General features: G+C 49.1%; 1 protein-coding gene across 3 annotated transcripts in view; it reads right to left on the bottom strand.

The window, feature by feature from the left end:
- Nucleotides 1–18,336, bottom strand: part of DNASE2 (deoxyribonuclease 2, lysosomal) — a 103,681-nt gene that overhangs the window by 19,338 nt on the left and 66,007 nt on the right. The window lies entirely within an intron of this gene.

Raw genomic sequence — 18,336 nt, 5'->3', positions numbered from 1 at the left:
TGCCGGCCATATATGCCCCCTAATAGTGTGTGCCGGCCGCATATGCCCCCTAATAGTGTGTGCCGGCCATATATGCCCCCTAATAGTGTGTGCCGGCCGCATATGCCCCCTAATAGTGTGTGCTGGCCGCATATGCCCCCTAATAGTGTGTGCCGGCCATACATGCCCCATAATAGTGTGTGCCGGCCATACATGCCCCCTAATAGTGTGTGCCGGCCGTATATGCCCTATAATAGTGTGTGCCGGCCATACATGCCCCATAATAGTGTGTGCCGGCCATATTTGCCCCCTAATAGTGTGTGCCGGCCATATTTGCCCCCTAATAGTGTGTGCCGGCCATATATGTCCCCTAATAGTGTGTGCCGGCCATACATGCCCCATAATAGTGTGTGCCGGCCGTATATGCCCTATAATAGTGTGTGCCGGCCGTATATGCCCCCTAATAGTGTGTGCTGGCCGTATATGCCCTATAATAGTGTGTGCTGGCCGCATATGCCCCCTAATAGTGTGTGCCGGCCGTATATGCCCCCTAATAGTGTGTGCTGGCCGTATATGCCCTATAATAGTGTGTGCTGGCCGCATATGCCCCCTAATAGTGTGTGCCGGCCGTATATGCCCCCTAATAGTGTGTGCTGGCCGTATATGCCCTATAATAGTGTGTGCTGGCCGCATATGCCCCCTAATAGTGTGTGCCGGCCCTATATGCCCCATAATAGTGTGTGCCGGCCATATATGCCCCATAATAGTGTGTGCCGGCCGTATATGCCCCCTAATAGTGTGTGCCGGCCATATATGCCCCCTAATAGTGTGTGCCGGCCGTATATGCCCCCTAATAGTGTGTGACGGCCGTATATGCCCCATATTAGTATATGCCCCCTAATAGTGTGTGCCGGCCGCATATGCCCCCTAATAGTGTGTGCCGGCCATACATGCCCCATAATAGTGTGTGCCGGCCATAGATGCCCCCCTAATAGTGTGTGCCGGCCATACATGCCCCATAATAGTGTGTGCCGGCCGCATATGCCCCCTAATAGTGTGTGCCGGCCTTACATGCCCCATAATAGTGTGTGCCGGCCGCATATGCCCCCTAATAGTGTGTGCCGGCCATACATGCCCCATAATAGTGTGTGCCGGCCGCATATGCCCCCTAATAGTGTGTGCCGGCCTTACATGCCCCATAATAGTGTGTGCCGGCCGCATATGCCCCCTAATAGTGTGTGCCGGCCGCATATGCCCCCTAATAGTGTGTGCCGGCCGCATATGCCCCCTAATAGTGTGTGCCGGCCGTATATGCCCCACAATAGTGTGTGCCGGCCGCATATGCCCCCTAATAGTGTGTGCCGGCCATACATGCCCCATAATAGTGTGTGCCGGCCGCATATGCCCCCTAATAGTGTGTGCCGGCCGCATATGCCCCCTAATAGTGTGTGCCGGCCATAGATGCCCCCTAATAGTGTGTGCCGGCCTTACATGCCCCATAATAGTGTGTGCCGGCCGCATATGCCCCCTAATAGTGTGTGCCGGCCATACATGCCCCATAATAGTGTGTGCCGGCCGCATATGCCCCCTAATAGTGTGTGCCGGCCTTACATGCCCCATAATAGTGTGTGCCGGCCGCATATGCCCCCTAATAGTGTGTGCCGGCCGCATATGCCCCCTAATAGTGTGTGCCGGCCGCATATGCCCCCTAATAGTGTGTGCCGGCCGTATATGCCCCACAATAGTGTGTGCCGGCCGCATATGCCCCCTAATAGTGTGTGCCGGCCATACATGCCCCATAATAGTGTGTGCCGGCCGCATATGCCCCCTAATAGTGTGTGCCGGCCGCATATGCCCCCTAATAGTGTGTGCCGGCCATAGATGCCCCCTAATAGTGTGTGCCGGCCATACATGCCCCATAATAGTGTGTGCCGGCCGCATATGCCCCCTAATAGTGTGTGCCGGCCGCATATGCCCCCTAATAGTGTGTGCCGGCCATACATGCCCCATAATAGTGTGTGCCGGCCGCATATGCCCCTAATAGTGTGTGCCGGCCGCATATGCCCCCTAATAGTGTGTGCCGGCCATATATGCCCCCTAATAGTGTGTGCCGGCCATATATGCCCCCTAATAGTGTGTGCCGGCCATATATGTCCCCTAATAGTGTGTGCCGGCCATACATGCCCCATAATAGTGTGTGCCGGCCATATATGCCCTATAATAGTGTGTGCCGGCCGTATATGCCCCCTAATAGTGTGTGCCGGCCGCATATGCCCCCTAATAGTGTGTGCCGGCCGCATATGCCCCCTAATAGTGTGTGCCGGCCATAGATGCCCCCTAATAGTGTGTGCCGGCCATACATGCCCCATAATAGTGTGTGCCGGCCGCATATGCCCCCTAATAGTGTGTGCCGGCCGCATATGCCCCCTAATAGTGTGTGCCGGCCATATATGCCCCCTAATAGTGTGTGCCGGCCATATATGCCCCCTAATAGTGTGTGCCGGCCGCATATGCCCCCTAATAGTGTGTGCCGGCCGCATATGCCCCCTAATAGTGTGTTGCGGCCATATATGCCCCCTAATAGTGTGTGCCGGCCGCATATGCCCCGTAATAGTGTGTGCCGGCCATACATGCCCCATAATAGTGTGTGCCGGCCGCATATGCCCCCTAATAGTGTGTGCCGGCCATACATGCCCCATAATAGTGTGTGCCGGCCGCATATGCCCCCTAATAGTGTGTGCCGGCCATACATGCCCCATAATAGTGTGTGCCGGCCGCATATGCCCCCTAATAGTGTGTGTCGGCCGCATATGCCCCCTAATAGTGTGTGCCGGCCATATATGCCCCCTAATAGTGTGTGCCGGCCATATATGCCCCCTAATAGTGTGTGCCGGCCATATATGCCCCCTAATAGTGTGTGCCGGCCATACATGCCCCATAATAGTGTGTGCCGGCCGTATATGCCCCCTAATAGTGTGTGCTGGCCGTATATGCCCTATAATAGTGTGTGCTGGCCGCATATGCCCCCTAATAGTGTGTGCCGGCCGCATATGCCCCATAATAGTGTGTGCCGGCCGCATATGCCCCCTAATAGTGTGTGCCGGCCGCATATGCCCCCTAATAGTGTGTGCCGGCCATACATGCCCCATAATAGTGTGTGCCGGTCGCATATGCCCCCTAATAGTGTGTGCTGGCCGCATATGCCCCCTAATAGTGTGTGCCGGCCATACATGCCCCATAATAGTGTGTGCCGGCCATACATGCCCCCTAATAGTGTGTGCCGGCCGTATATGCCCTATAATAGTGTGTGCCGGCCATACATGCCCCATAATAGTGTGTGCCGGCCATATTTGCCCCCTAATAGTGTGTGCCGGCCATATTTGCCCCCTAATAGTGTGTGCCGGCCATATATGTCCCCTAATAGTGTGTGCCGGCCATACATGCCCCATAATAGTGTGTGCCGGCCGTATATGCCCTATAATAGTGTGTGCCGGCCGTATATGCCCCCTAATAGTGTGTGCTGGCCGTATATGCCCTATAATAGTGTGTGCTGGCCGCATATGCCCCCTAATAGTGTGTGCCGGCCGTATATGCCCCCTAATAGTGTGTGCTGGCCGTATATGCCCTATAATAGTGTGTGCTGGCCGCATATGCCCCCTAATAGTGTGTGCCGGCCGTATATGCCCCCTAATAGTGTGTGCTGGCCGTATATGCCCTATAATAGTGTGTGCTGGCCGCATATGCCCCCTAATAGTGTGTGCCGGCCCTATATGCCCCATAATAGTGTGTGCCGGCCATATATGCCCCATAATAGTGTGTGCCGGCCGTATATGCCCCCTAATAGTGTGTGCCGGCCATATATGCCCCCTAATAGTGTGTGCCGGCCGTATATGCCCCCTAATAGTGTGTGACGGCCGTATATGCCCCATATTAGTATATGCCCCCTAATAGTGTGTGCCGGCCGCATATGCCCCCTAATAGTGTGTGCCGGCCATACATGCCCCATAATAGTGTGTGCCGGCCATAGATGCCCCCCTAATAGTGTGTGCCGGCCATACATGCCCCATAATAGTGTGTGCCGGCCGCATATGCCCCCTAATAGTGTGTGCCGGCCTTACATGCCCCATAATAGTGTGTGCCGGCCGCATATGCCCCCTAATAGTGTGTGCCGGCCATACATGCCCCATAATAGTGTGTGCCGGCCGCATATGCCCCCTAATAGTGTGTGCCGGCCTTACATGCCCCATAATAGTGTGTGCCGGCCGCATATGCCCCCTAATAGTGTGTGCCGGCCGCATATGCCCCCTAATAGTGTGTGCCGGCCGCATATGCCCCCTAATAGTGTGTGCCGGCCGTATATGCCCCACAATAGTGTGTGCCGGCCGCATATGCCCCCTAATAGTGTGTGCCGGCCATACATGCCCCATAATAGTGTGTGCCGGCCGCATATGCCCCCTAATAGTGTGTGCCGGCCATATATGTCCCCTAATAGTGTGTGCCGGCCATACATGCCCCATAATAGTGTGTGCCGGCCATATATGCCCTATAATAGTGTGTGCCGGCCGTATATGCCCCCTAATAGTGTGTGCCGGCCGCATATGCCCCCTAATAGTGTGTGCCGGCCGCATATGCCCCCTAATAGTGTGTGCCGGCCATAGATGCCCCCTAATAGTGTGTGCCGGCCATACATGCCCCATAATAGTGTGTGCCGGCCGCATATGCCCCCTAATAGTGTGTGCCGGCCGCATATGCCCCCTAATAGTGTGTGCCGGCCATATATGCCCCCTAATAGTGTGTGCCGGCCATATATGCCCCCTAATAGTGTGTGCCGGCCGCATATGCCCCCTAATAGTGTGTGCCGGCCGCATATGCCCCCTAATAGTGTGTGCCGGCCATATATGCCCCCTAATAGTGTGTGCCGGCCGCATATGCCCCGTAATAGTGTGTGCCGGCCATACATGCCCCATAATAGTGTGTGCCGGCCGCATATGCCCCCTAATAGTGTGTGCCGGCCATACATGCCCCATAATAGTGTGTGCCGGCCGCATATGCCCCCTAATAGTGTGTGCCGGCCATACATGCCCCATAATAGTGTGTGCCGGCCGCATATGCCCCCTAATAGTGTGTGCCGGCCGCATATGCCCCCTAATAGTGTGTGCCGGCCATATATGCCCCCTAATAGTGTGTGCCGGCCATATATGCCCCCTAATAGTGTGTGCCGGCCATATATGCCCCCTAATAGTGTGTGCCGGCCATACATGCCCCATAATAGTGTGTGCCGGCCGTATATGCCCCCTAATAGTGTGTGCTGGCCGTATATGCCCTATAATAGTGTGTGCTGGCCGCATATGCCCCCTAATAGTGTGTGCCGGCCGCATATGCCCCATAATAGTGTGTGCCGGCCGCATATGCCCCCTAATAGTGTGTGCCGGCCGCATATGCCCCCTAATAGTGTGTGCCGGCCATACATGCCCCATAATAGTGTGTGCCGGCCGCATATGCCCCCTAATAGTGTGTGCCGGCCGCATATGCCCCCTAATAGTGTGTGCCGGCCATATATGCCCCATAATAGTGTGTGCCAGCCGCATATGCCCCCTAATAGTGTGTGCCAGCCCCATATGCCCCCTAATAGTGTGTGCCGGCCATACATGCCCCATAATAGTGTGTGCCGGCCGCATATGCCCCCTAATAGTGTGTGCCGGCCGCATATGCCCCCTAATAGTGTGTGCCGGCCATATATGCCCCCTAATAGTGTGTGCCGGCCATATATGCCCCCTAATAGTGTGTGCCGGCCATATATGTCCCCTAATAGTGTGTGCCGGCCATACATGCCCCATAATAGTGTGTGCCGGCCATATATGTCCTATAATAGTGTGTGCCAGCCGTATTTGCCCCCTAATAGTGTGTGCTGGCCGTATATGCCCCATAATAGTGTGTGCCGGCCGTATATGCCCCCTAATAGTGTGTGTCGGCCCTATATGCCCCATAATAGTGTGTGTCGGCCCTATATGCCCCATAATAGTGTGTGCCGGCCATATATGCCCCATAATAGTGTGTGCCGGCAGTATATGCCCCCTAATAGTGTGTGCCGGCCATATATGCCCCCTAATAGTGTGTGCCGGCCGTATATGCCCCCTAATAGTGTGTGACGGCCGTATATGCCCCATATTAGTATATGCCCCCTAATAGTGTGTGCCGGCCGCATATGCCCCATATTAGTATATGCCCCATAATAGTGTGTGCCGGCCATATATGCCCCCTAATAGTGTGTGCCGGCCGTATATGCCCCCTAATAGTGTGTGACGGCCGTATATGCCCCCTAATAGTGTGTGCCGGCCGTATATGCCCCCTAATAGTGTGTGTCGGCCGTATATGCCCCATAATAGTGTGTGCTGGCCGTATATGTCCCATAATAGTGTGTGCTGGCCATATGTGCCCCCTAATAGTGTGTGCCGGCCATATTTGCCCCCTAATAGTGTGTGCCGGCCGTATATGCCCCATAACAGTGTGTGCCGGCCGTATAAGCCCCCTAATAGTGTGTGCCGGCCGTATATGTCCCATAATAGTGTGTGCCGGCCGTATATGCCCCCTAATAGTGTGTGCTGGCCGTATATGTCCCATAATAGTGTGTGTCGGCCCTATATGCCCCCTAATAGTGTGTGCCGGCCGTATATGCCCCCTAATAGTGTGTCGGCCCTATATGCCCCCTAATAGTGTGTGTCGGCCCTATATGCCCCCTAATAGTGTGTGCCGGCCGTATATGCCCCACAATAGTGTGTGCCGGCCGTATATGCCCCATAATAGTGTTTGTGAGAATTGCAGATGTACTGGGTTTCTGACACGAGCTGGCACTCTCCCCATCGGGCCGAGATGGCCATAACAGAACCAGTCCCGGCACCATTATTGCGGCATCCACAGCACATTTGCATTCAGACAGATGAAGTGGAAAAAGTGGTTGTGGTGAAGTTGGTACAAACACATCAACTTATCAAATTGTTACCGTATCACCCGGAGGATATAACATGGTGTAGACTTATAGGAGTTTTCCCCAGAAAACCTAAAGTGCTGCGGCCCCTTTCTAGCGGTCGGATCTGTGCCAGTTGTTGACAATTTCTAGTATTTCGCCATCACTGCTTTTTACAATTCCGGTGTCCAGCTCCTGCGAGCATCACACTGCTATTTCCACTGGTTTGTATGAAGGGCAACAATTCTGAAACATGGGCACCATGACATGGGTGCACAGTAACTTACAACAATATGATGAGAGGAGGCTGATGGGTTATAATCATTGCAGGATTAGGAAATTGATAAAAAAAAGTACCAGCCGTACCGCCGCCAACTTGTACTATTGCCATATATTATATTCGCTATGATTTTCTTCTTGCTATAGGCGCTGAGATTGGTAACATGGAAAACTCTAGCACTGGTGTCCGACTGTCTAATATCTACGCCTTCCTGAAATATGTCGTGGTCTTCATAAATGCTGTCATATTTGTAAGTGTGGTCTTATGCGTGCTACCGAGAGTTGGGGAGGAATAGTGGGGTCCACGTTCACAAAACACTGGGAGTACAGGATAATGACACTTGGGGTACAGGAAATAGACACAGTTTCGTTCTAGATCTGGCAGCTCTTCTGCGCTGTATATTTTTTATGAAGAAATTTTCGCTATTATTTGAGTGTTATTTTGTGGACATTTGACCATTATAGAGGATTTTTCCACCACAGTCATTGGTGTCTGATGTGCATCTTCATGTCTACATGTTCCAGAAATCGCGTACAGCACCTGCCTATATTGTCGCGTTTTCTCCTCAGTTATATTGGCTCTTTTGGCTCTTCTCTTCCACCATTTGGTTCTTTTTTAGATCTGCGGCTCCGTACTGATAGGACTGGGAGTGTGGATTAAGTACGTGAGCGACTCCTTTGTGACGACTCTGGGAAGCCATTCTGCTTACTTCCTGCACGTCTGCTTGTTCTGCATCGCAGCAGGAGTTATTATGATTGTCCTGGGATTTTTGGGTTGTTACGAAGCCCTCAAGAAGAGACGTTTCTTTCTTTTAATTGTAAGTTTTCATTGGAAATTAGTAAATTTTTATAGGTTTTTCCTACTTTACACATTTTTGGCTCATCAAGAGGGCAAATTTCTGGTGGGCATGACTGCACCTCAGGAAACCCTCAACTACTGGGATAATTGGGGTCCTGGCCCTAATTCCGCAAGCCGACAAGGCAGAGACAACAAATGTAAATCTCTTCATTGTGCGGACAAATGCCACAGGGGCCAATTTTTGGGATATTGGGCATCCCATGGATCTGACTCCACTGCAAAGTTGGACACAAGTCCACTACTGAATCCACATGTGTGTCTTGCAAATTTCACTCTGAATTTCATCCTCCCCTTACACTGAATGTGATGTAAAAAAAAAATTCTTCAAGGTGTGAACAGGATTTAGAAAACCACGATTTATACGCAGCCCAATTGTATTTCTTTATATAAGATAATTGGGTTATATCAACATTGTGAAAATGTGATCCTTTTTATTTACGGTCACAGTAATAGGACTCATTCAGATGTCCAAGATCGGACTGCAATGCACGGACTGGCCGCAGGTCTTCTGACCCGGTGGGACAGCCTCGTAGAAATACATGAAGCTGCAAGGCTTGGGTCGGGAGAGCCGCCGGGCAGTCCGTGCACTGCGGTCCGATCTTGGACCAATTTGCACAGACATCTTAACAGAAATGAGAATCAGTACAAGATAAGTACTGTATCTACAAGGTGACTCAACCTTATTTCCATAAATACTATTTGCAAACTATAAATGGGCACAAGGTGGAGATACTGAATATAGGACAGGCACATAAGGTAACAACAATCATTAATTTATTTTGTCATAAATAAAAAAATGTATCTCAAGAAAACTGGTCTAGGGCAAAAGACCCCCTGCAATAAGGAAGCTTACATTATCAAATCTCCAGATACCTTACTTTTGTACCCACCCTGGAACACTAATAACTGGAACACCAAAAATATTGGAAACCATGAACTAGAGCAGTAGAACTCTCAACATCAAAGTTAAAGGGTGAAGATACCTGCTATCCATAGATTATGGCATAAATGTCACGCAGGGTGTGGGAAAGACTTAGTGCAACACAGAGGGAAAGGGAGCCCAGACACTAGGGAAAGGGGGAAGTGAAGACCTCCTAGTCTGGTCTAGTGTCACCCTTTCTCAACTACTGTCCCTATATTACCTCTTCACCAATCACCGCATGCGTGCCTCGCCCTAACTTTCCCTAGCGTATGGCTAAGGCTAGGGAAGGGAGGAGATGAGCACTAGTCGATCTCCACTAAACTCTATAGACAACAAGGGTAGACAAACAGGGGGAAGAATGCTTAGCTTTAGACGACTCCTGCCAAATGCACAGACCGCCTCAAGCTGCAGAGATGAAAAAGTACTGCTCTTGCTAAAGCCTCACAAGTAGTAATGAATATCACCAGCACCTCCCTCTCAGACACACCAGGTATTTATACACTCAGGCCAGGGAGCTAATTAGCTAGAGGGAGGTAGCCGCTGGGTCCTAGAGACAGCCTCTAAGAAGATGTCTGTAATGCCAAACGTAGAGATCTCCTGCAACCAACTGCAGGGCGACTGTCACCTCTGACACACCCGTGACAATAAATTCCCGATCACTAGGGGTCCAACCGCCGGTACCCCGACCAATCCTGAGAACAGGGCTCTGAAGAGTCCCATCAGAATGGAGCGAAGGCCAAATATGTGCACCTCAGCTCCATTCATTGTCAATGGGAGCACTTGAGATAGCCGATCGCTGCACTCATTGTCATTGGCAATCCATGGCTAATCATGGCACAAGTCCTACACTTTAGAGAAAATTTGGCTAACTCCGATTTCACCTTTCAACCCAACTGATGAAGTCAGGGAGAGAAGGCATTGGACAAGCTGAAATACAAGGTTCTATCCCTTTCCTCCTCCAGGAGATAAGCGGCCTCCAGAGGTGTCTGCTGCTCATTCACCCTCCATATTTATAACGCATGCTTCAGTTTGGGAGAAATAGCCAACTGCTTTCTAAGGTGTATGGTACATTTTGGGGCACATGGAAACAAAGGTAGACATCAAGGCACTATGGTTAAGGCGGCCAAACCACAGAGCACCTAGACCAGTGGTACCAATCCACAAGTCTCCAGGTTAGGAACATCTATATATATAATCGTCTTATCCCGTCTTTCTGTCTGTCTGTCCAGGAAATCCCACGTCGCTGATTGGTCCGGCCGCGGCCAATCAGCGACGCGGGATTTCAGAAAAAGATGGCGGCCGTTAGCGGCTCATCTGCCGGACGGAGGTCAGCGGCGATGCAGCAGGGACATGACCGGCGCGAGGCGCTCATCTCCCCGCTGCTGGCAGCACAAGTACCCCGACAGGCGGCGTCGCTCACCTCCATGCAGCTAATGTCGGGAGATCAGCGGCTTGGCCCGCTGATCTCCGGAGGGCAAGTGTGAACGGAGGACCGGGGAGCGGCGCCGCCGGTCAGGATGCTTCTGCTGCGAGTAGCCGCTCATCTCCCGGCTTCTCGCAGCGGAAGTAGCCGCACAGGCAGCGCCGCTCCTCGGTCCTCACTAATACGACGCTGATTGGTCGCGGTCGACGCCCGCGACCAATCAGTGATATGGGCGGCAAATTTAAACGCCACTCTGCTGATTGGTCGCGGCCGCCAGCCGCGACCAATCAGCGAGATTGGCGCCAAATTTAAACAACGCTCTGCTGATTGGTCGCAGCCGACTGCGACCAATCAGCGAGATTGACGCCAAATTTAAACAACGCTCTGCTGATTGGTCGGGGCTGGCGTCCGCGACCAATCAGCAGAGCGTTGTTTAAATTTGGCGTCAATTTCGCTGATTGGTCGCGGTCGGCTGGCGGCCGCGACCAATCAGCGAGATTGGCGCCAAATTTAAACAACGCTCTGCTGATTGGTCGCGGCTGCCAGCCGACCGCGACCAATCAGTGAGATTGGCGCCAAATTTAAACAACGCTCTGCTGATTGGCGCCAAATTTAAAACACGCTCTGCTGATTGGTCGCGGCCGCCAGCCACAACCAATCAGCGAGATTGGCGCCAAATTTAAACAACGCTCTGCTGATTGGTCGCGGCTGCCAGCTGCAACCAATCAGCGATATTGGCACCAAATTTAAACACCGCTCTGCTGATTGGTCGCAACCGCCGGCCGCGACCAATCAGCGATATTGGCGCCAAATTTAAACACCCCTCTGCTGATTGGTCGCGACCGCCAGCTGCGACCAATCAGCGATATTGGCGCCAAATTTAAACACCGCTCTGCTGATTGGTCGTGACCGCCAGCTGCGACCAATCAGCGATATTGGCGCCAAATTTAAACAACGCTCTGCTGATTGGTCGTGGCCGCCAGCTGACCGCGACCAATTAGCGAGATTGACGCCAAATTTAAACAACGCTCTGCTGATTGGTCGCAGCCGACCGCGACCAATCAGCGAGATTGACGCCAAATTTAAACAACGCTCTGCTGATTGGTCGCGGACTCCAGCCCCGACCAATCAGCGAGATTGGCGCCAAATTTAAACAACGCTCTGCTGATTGGTCGCGGCCGCCAGCTGACCGCGACCAATCAGTGAGATTGGCGCCAAATTTAAACAACGCTCTGCTGATTGGCGCCAAATTTAAACAACGCTCTGCTGATTGGTCGCGGCCGCCAGCCGCAACCAATCAGCGAGATTGGCGCCAAATTTAAACAACTCTCTGCTGATTGGTCGCGGCTGCCAGCTGCGACCAATCAGCGATATTGGCGCCAAATTTAAACACCCCTCTGCTGATTGGTCGCGACCGCCAGCTGCGACCAATCAGCGATATTGGCGCCAAATTTAAACACCGCTCTGCTGATTGGTCGTGACCGCCAGCTGCGACCAATCAGCGACATTGGCGCCAAATTTAAACACCGCTCAGCTGATTGGTCGCGGTCGCCGGCCGCAACCAATCAGCATTATTGGCGCCAAATTTAAACACCGTTTTGCTGATTGGTCACGGCCGGCAACCGCAACCAATCAGCGATTTTGGCGGCAAATTTAGACAACGTTCTGCTGATTGCACCCGGTCGGCTGCATACATATTCTAGAATACCCGATGCGTTAGAATCGGGCCACCATCTAGTCATACCATAAGGAGCCAAGGTTAAGGGCACAAAGTGACATGCACCAATCCATGTGGAAACATGATCAGGGCGATTCAGCTACAAACAAGTTGGAACATCAAACCACTGGACACCGGTCCTCAATTAGGAGCCCAGAATAGGGTCGGGACCTAAACTGCTGAAATTATTGGGGTCCATGAATGGATACTAAGGCACTGGACATAACAGGCTGTATATTATTCTCTTAGTGAGCAGTAAAGATGAATAGTGAGTGGCTCACTGGTAAGAGGGGGTATAACGCTACGCCATCTTGGTCTTATCTGACCAGCTCCTGTCATGTGATTCCCCGGGTTCACCACGTCGCTGCTTCTCTGATCGCAGGTCTGATCACTAGATGTAGCTGTAGGAAAGGTAACTGGGGGATAATGTGTGCAAGTGGGTAAATAGCTGGCTGAGTGATAGAAAGCAGAGGGTGGTTATCAATGGAGTAAGCTCAGGGTGTGTCAGGGTTACTAGCGGGGTGCCTCAAGGGTCTGTCTTGGGCCCTATATTATTTAATATATTTATTAATGATTTAGTGGAAGGGTTGCATAGTAAAATAGCAATATTTGCAGATGATACTAAACTTTGTAAAGTAGTTAACACAGATGAGGATAGGGCACAGCTACAGGAGGATTTAGATAAATTGGGGAGTTGGGCCAAAAAATGGCAAATGGGGTTCAATGCCGATAAATGTAAGGTCATGCACATGGGAAAGAAAAACAGCAGTCACCCATACATATTAAATGGGAAAACGTTGGGGAAATCTGACATGGAGAAGGACCTGGGCGTCTTGGTTAATAGCAAATTAAATTGGAGTGCCCAGTGTCAGGCAGCAGCTGCGAAGGCAAATAGAGTCATGGCATGCATCAGAAGAGGAATAGGGGCATATGATGAGAACATTGTTCTTCCTCTGTATAAAGCGCTGGTAAGGCCGCACTTAGAATATTGTGCACAGTTCTGGGCTCCGGTGCTCAGGAAAGACATATTGGAGCTAGAGAGGGTACAAAGGAGGGCGACTAAGGTAATAAAGGGAATGGAGGGACTAGAATACCCAGAGAGGTTGTCAAAATTAGGCCTATTTACGTTGGAAAAGAGAAGGCTTAGGGGAGACCTCATAAACATGTATAAATACATCAGGGGGCAGTACAGAGATCTCTCACATGACCTGTTTATACCAAGGATGGTGACAAAGACGAGGGGGCACACTATGCGTCTGGAGGAAAGGAGGTTCCTGCACCAACATAGAAGGGGATTCTTTACGGTCAGAGCCGTGAGACTCTGGAACTCTCTGGGAGAGGAAGTGGTGATGTCCAACTCACTTAATGAGTTCAAGAGAGGCCTGGACGCCTTTCTTGAGAACAATAAAATTACATCTTATGCTTAGTGATAGTTAATTAATCCAGATTGGTGTCGGGAAGTGAATTTTTTCCTCAATGATGTCAATTGGCCTATACCGCATGGTTTTTTGTTGCCTTCCCCTGGATCAACGCTTCGGAATAGCTGCAGTGCACAAGAAATAGGCTGAACTGGATGGACGCTTGTCTTTTTTCGGCCTTATAAACTATGTAACTATATGTAACTATGTAACTGGACTACTGCGAAATCACATAACATGATATTGCTTCCTCTAAAAAAAAAAATTCAATGGTGAGATTGTCCTCCATCACAGTACATTACTCAAAAGAACAATGGCAAAAGCCAACAGATTTCCTGTACGGCATAATACAAGTATTCACATCTATGATTGTGTTTTTTTATTTGTGTCAATATATTTGAGAGTCATTTCCTCGTGTTTTGTGTCACTTTGTAAATGAGTCTTATTGTTACTGTCCAGTTTTTGCTGACAATGCTGGCCCTGGTTATCTGTGAGGTGGCAGCAGCTGTTCTGGTTCTGGCTTTCGCTAATGCGGTGAGTAGTAATTGTTCATTGTCTGCACTGAGGGTGAAAGTGCTGCGGTACTGATGCTGTTACCTGTCCCATGGGGTGTGCACTGCATCATATGGTATAGGCTGACATCACATCTATACTTTAAAAGGGTTGTTCAGGATTAATGCACACCTACAGGGGAAAGGCGGAGGAGTCTGCTTATATGTAAAGTCATGTCTAAAGCCCAGACTAAGGGAAGATATAGGAGAGGGAGAAGAGGGGGTCGAGTCCATGTGGGTAGAGATAGAGGGAACTAAAAATAATAATAAAATATTACTGGGGGTCTGCTATAAGCCACCCAATATAACAGAGGAGAATGAGAATCTGCTATTAGGACAAATAGACAAAGTAGCAAAACATAATGAAGTGATTGTAATGGGGGATTTCAACTACCCGGATATTGACTGGGAAACAGAAACCTGTAGATCTCAGAAAGGAAAAAGGTTCTTGACAAATATTAAGGATAATTATCTCTCCCAACTAGTGCAGGAACCAACGAGAGGGAAGGCCGTGTTGGACTTAATATTGACTAATAGGCCTGATAGAATAACTGAGGTACAGATAGGGGGGCACCTAGGTAATAGCGACCATAATATTATCGACTTCAAAATGCCCTTCAGTAGGGTTATCAATAAGGGAACAACAAAAACATTAAACTTTAGGAGGGCGAAGTTTGATCAGCTGAAAGAAAACCTTCAACTTATAGACTGGGACAAAGTTCTTAATCAAAGGAATACGAATAGTAAATGGGAAACCTTCAAAAGAATTCTGAATACTCAGTGCGCGAGGTATATACCGTATGGGAATAAAAGGGCCAGAAATAAGAGGAAACCAATATGGTTGAACAAGAACGTAAAAGGGGCGTTAAATAGCAAAAAAGAGGCATTCAAGAGATTAAAACAGGAAAACAGTAAGGAGGCACTAATGTGTTACAAGGAAAAAACGAGAACCTGTAGAAAACAAATAAAAATAGCGAAGGAGGAAACAGAGAGACGTATTGCTAGGGAAAGTAGATCAAATCCCAAACTGTTCTTTACGTATATAAATAGTAAAAGGATTAAATCGGATAATATTGGACCGATAAAAAGTGAGGAAGGCAAAATCATAGAGAAAGATGAGGATAAAGCTAATCTATTAAATAATTTTTTTTCTACCACTTTCACAAAGGAAATCGAACTAACAGGAGAAATGAGAAGTGACAAGCTTAATCCTCCACTAAGTATGACAAATCTAACCCAAGCTGGGGTACAGAAACGCCTCAGTAACATTAAAATAAACAAATCACCAGGACCTGATGGCATACACCCACGGGTACTAAGGGAACTAAGTAATGTGATAGACAGACCGTTATATCTTATATTTAAGGACTCTGTTGAGACTGGGTCTGTGCCACTTGATTGGCGACAGGCGAATGTAGTGTCAATATTCAAAAAGGGAGCGAAAAGTGACGCCGGAAACTATCGGCCGGTGAGTCTGACGTCCGTTTGTGGGCAAAATTTTTGAAAGCTTCATTAAAGAGGCAATTACGGAGCATCTTGATGCTAATAATCTATTAACCCCGAACCAACATGGATTCATGAGGAATCGCTCCTGCCAAACAAACCTGATTGACTTCTACGAGGAGGTTAGCTCTCGAGTAGATCAGGGGGAACCAGTGGATGTCGTGTATCTCGACTTCTCAAAAGCGTTCAATAGCGTGCCACATAATAGGTTGGTATACAAAATGAGAATGATGGGGCTGGGGGAAAATGTCTGCAAGTGGGTAGCTAACTGGCTAAAGGATAGAAGGCAGAGGGTGGTTATAAATGGAATATACTCAGATTGGGTAAGCGTCACTAGTGGGGTACCACAGGGGTCTGTACTAGGCCCAATGTTATTTAATATCTTTATTAACGACATAGTCAATGGGATAAATAGTAAAATATCAATATTTGCAGATGACACAAAGTTATGTAAAACAATTAATACAAAAGAGGACAGTGCAGACCTACAGAGGGATTTGGATAAGCTGGGTAGGTGGAGCATTAAATGGCAAATGAGGTTTAACGAGGAGAAATGTAAGGTCATACATATGGGAAGGAAAAATGGAAGTCACCAGTACTCACTGAATGGGAAACCATTGGGGAATTCAGAGATGGAGAAGGACTTGGGCATCTTGATTGATAGCAAACTAAATTGGAGTGCCCAAAGTCAGGCCGCTGCTGTAAGGGCAAACAGGGTAATGGGATGTATCAGAAGAGGTATAGCTGCAAAGGATGAGAACATTGTTCTTCCACTGTACAAAGCACTGGTCAGACCACACTTGGAATACTGTGCTCAGTTATGGGCCCCAATATATAGAAAGGATATAAATGAGCTTGAAAAGGTACAAAGGAGGGCAACAAAATTAATAAGGGGAATGGAGGGACTGCAATACCCAGAGAGGTTGTCAAAACTAGGACTATTCAGCATGGAAAAGAGAAAGTTGAAGGGGGACATAATAAATGTGTACAAACATGTTAGGGGACAGTATAGAGATCTTGCCCGGGATTTGTTCAAAAGGAGGGATATTACGGTAACAAGAGGGCATTCACTAAGACTGGAAGAGAAAAGGTTCCAGCACCAGCATAGGAAGGGGTTCTTTACGGTAAGAGCAGTGAGAATATGGAATTCACTGAGTGAGGAGACGGTGATGTCGGATTCACTACACCAGTTCAAGCGGGGACTGGATGCATTTCTAGATACCAGGCAGATTTCAGCATATACTTAAAAATAAAATAAAATAGTAGGTTGATACAGGGATTTATTCTGACTGCTGGTTTCAGAGTCGGGAGGGAATTTTTCCTCAGGTGAAGATTGGCTAAATCATTTGGGGTTTTTGCCCTCCTCTGGATCAACTTTAGCAATTACAGAACTAACAGGTCGAACTTGATGGACGCAAGTCTTTATTCGGCTTTACAAACTATGACTATGACTACTTTCTTCCAAAAACATCATCACACATGGCCACAGGTTATGTGTGGTATTCCAGCTCAGCGCCATTTAGACTCGCGCTGCAATACCAGACTCATCACATGTACAGGTCCTGCGCTGTTTCTGGGGGAAAATAGCTGTGTGTTGTGTTTTCTTTTATATGTTTTTTTGTTTTTTTTTAAATCCTGGACAACCCTTTTAATCTTCACTTTGCTTTCCCACGCTAATTCTTTGCACTCCTTAATTTATTTCTATAAATGTAGGCTCCAATTTGCAAGAAACGTTGTACTTTATTTACTCAAATTGACATTTTCAGCCTGAAAAAAATCAGTACAATTTGGTGTCTCTCACCTGTGTAACTTGCTATTCTCTGCCTGTTATCATCAAACGTAAACCATCTCTAGTAGCAAAGATGCCGAGAAGGATTACAGGAAGTGGGGTCCAGTCTTTGTCTCTCTACAGGAAGTGGGGGGTGGGTTTTGTCTTTCTGCAAGAAATGGCAGTAGGTCTCTGTCTCTACAGGAGGTGGGGGCAGATTTTTGTCTCTACAGGAAGTTCGCGTGGGTCTTAGTCTCTTCTACAGGAAGTGGGGGCAGGTCTTTGTCTCCTACAGGATGTGGGGGCAGTGCTTTGTCTCACTACAAGAAGTGGGGGCGGGTTTTCGTCTCTTCTACAGGAAATGGGAACGGGTTTTTATTGGCTGTACAAGAAGTGGCGCGGGTCTTTGTCTCTCTACAGGAAGTGGGGGGTGGGTTTTTGTCTTTCTACAGGAAATGGCAGTAGATCTCAGTTTCTACAGGAGGTGGGGGCAGATTTTTGTCTCTACAGGAAGTGGGGGCGGTTATTTGTCTCTTCTACAGGAAATGGGGTCTGGTCTTGTTGCTCTACAGAAAATCGGGTCTGGTCTTTGTCTTTTCTACAGGAAGTGGGGGCGGTTCTTTGTGTCTTCTGCAGGAAGTGGGGGCGGTTCTTTGTGTCTTCTGCAGGAAGTGGGGGTGGTTCTTTGTCTCTTCTGCAGGAAGCGGGGGCGGTTCTTTGTCTCTTCTACAGGAAGTTTGGGCTGGTCTTTGTCTCTTCTACAGAAAATAGGTGTGGTTCTTTGTCTCTTTTACAGGAAGTGGCGGCGGTTCTTTGTCCCTTCTACAGGAAATGGGTGCGGTTCTTTTTCTCTTCTACAGGAAGTAGGTGCAGTTATTTGTCTCTTCTACAGGAAGTGGGAGCAAGGCTTTGTCTCTACAGTAAATGGGGCAGGTCTTTGTGTCTACAGGAAC

This window comes from Phyllobates terribilis, unplaced genomic scaffold (genome assembly GCF_046119375.1).
Source record: "Phyllobates terribilis strain yellow unplaced genomic scaffold, ASM4611937v1 Scaffold_11__3_contigs__length_659146591, whole genome shotgun sequence".
NCBI classification, from domain to species: Eukaryota; Metazoa; Chordata; class Amphibia; order Anura; family Dendrobatidae; genus Phyllobates; species Phyllobates terribilis.
Note: the sequence above shows the minus strand (reverse complement) of the source record. Positions and strands in the feature narration are given on the sequence as shown.